Source organism: Otolemur garnettii, unplaced genomic scaffold (assembly GCF_000181295.1).
Source record: "Otolemur garnettii isolate 467f Iridium unplaced genomic scaffold, OtoGar3 scaffold00111, whole genome shotgun sequence".
NCBI lineage: Eukaryota > Metazoa > Chordata > Mammalia > Primates > Galagidae > Otolemur > Otolemur garnettii.
In genome coordinates this window covers 5,118,946-5,121,055 of record NW_003852506.1, presented here as the reverse complement: position 1 = coordinate 5,121,055, position 2,110 = coordinate 5,118,946, and positions in this window count along the sequence as shown.

The following is a 2,110-nucleotide window of genomic DNA, read 5'->3' as shown; positions in this document are numbered from 1 at the left end:
CTGATGAGAAGTTCTCTTCTCAAATCTGCCCCTTTTCTCTGGAGATACCTGTACTCAAGGAGCCTCCAAAAATTACGTCACATCTCTCTCCTTGTCTTCACATTCACCTTCCCCTCACCCATACATCTGATACCAGAGACAATTTTTTTTTAATTTACTGACATTTTTAGAATACTTTTCCATTTTCAGAAAAACTGATCATAAAGTACAAAGTGTACCCTATTTCCCCCCCACATAAATGCAGTTTCTGCTTATCATTAATGTCTTGCCTTAGTTGTATATGTATATTAACATATACATAGAAATCAATATTGATAGATTATTGTTGTATCACATTATTGTGTTGGGTTCCTGAAGTTTATCTTTTCACTCGGTTTCACTGTTGATGTTGTACAGCTCTGTGTGTTTTGAGAAAAACATTAATTTGTGTATCCACTATTTCAGTATTATACAGAATAGTTTCCCTGCTCTAATAATCCCCTTGTGCTCTACTCACTCTTTCCTTACTTCTCCTAAATTCCTTGGAACTACTGATCTCTTAGTCGTCTATAGAATGTTCTTTCTCCATAAGGTCTGACAATGGGAGTCATACAGTGTTGTAACCTTTTCGTATTGACTTCTGCGTTTTATTATTTTAGAACATTACAGGGGGTACAAATATTTTGGCTCCATGCATTGCTTTTGTGTACTTTGGGTCAAAGTTTTAAGCATGCCCATCACTGAGCTAGTGTGTGTTATACCCATTAGGTGTGAATTTACTGGTCTCCTCCTCACCCCTCCATCTGCTTGGTTTCTGTTAAGTTTTACTACCACACGTGCACATGGGTGTTGATCAATTTTTTTTTAGTTTAATAATGAAAACATTCTTTATCCATTAGTTTTAGTTTAATAATGAATACATTCTTTGTGCCTTCTTGTGATACTTCACATAGAATTGTCTCCATTTCCATCCACGTTATTACAAAAAGTATTAGTTCACCATTTATTTAATGGTTGGGTAGTACTCCATGCTAAACATGTATCACATTTATTAATCCACTCCTGTATTGATGGGCACTTGGACTGATTTCAAATCTTTGTAATTTTGAATTGTGCTGCAGTAAACTTTCAAATGCACATGTCTTTTGGAGAACATGACTGTTTTCCTTTGGGTAAATACCCAGTAGTGAGATTGCTAGATCAAATGATAGGTCTAATTTTATTTACTTGAAGAAGCTCCATACTGATTTCCCCTAGAGGTTTTACTGGTTTGCAGGCTAACCAGCAGGTATAATCATTCCTTTCCCTTGGAGTCCACACTAGCCTCTAATGTTTGGGGGCTTTTTGATACTCACTTCTTTTTGTTTGCAATGTGCTTTTAGGATTCCTGCATTTCTTCTCTAATACTTCATTGCTTTTTATCACCTGTTAATATATCATTGTGTGGTGGATGTACAGAATGTTTGCCCATTAACTTACTGAAGGACACGTAGGTTGCTTCTGAGATTTGGTCATTATGAATAAGACTTCTTTACACATCATCAAACATGTGTGTTTGATTTTGGTGTGGACATAAATTTTTAGGTCACTCAGGTAAATACCAAGGAGTATAATTGCTGGGTTGTGTGGTAAGACTGTGTTTAGTTTTGGAAGAAATTTTTTTTCCAATGTTGCTGTACCATTTTGCCTTGGCATCAGCAATGAATGAGAGTTTATTTACTCCGTGTACATACTAGTGCTTGCTTTGTCATTTAGTCATTCTAACAGGTATGTTAAAGTCTTTCTCAAAGCATCACAGAGCTCCTGTCTTCCCATTAGCCCAACCCTAGGGTTACTAGACAAGACTGTGAAATAGGCAAAGGTCTTCTGGACACCCATCAATTTTCACTCAACCTTGTAATTAATTCCTCCTCTTTCCTTCCTCATGTGCCTATCTTCACTTTTACAATAGTAGTTATAGACTTTTGTTCTCTTTTCCTATTCTCAAAATTGCCGTACTAGTCTACTAGGCTGTTTAATGTTTAAGGTGTTAGATGAAAAAAGATAACTTAAATTCCAGGGCTCTATGGAATTCAGGAAGATAACCATTAACATTAAATATGTTTCCAAAATCTCCAAAATGTAGATATGA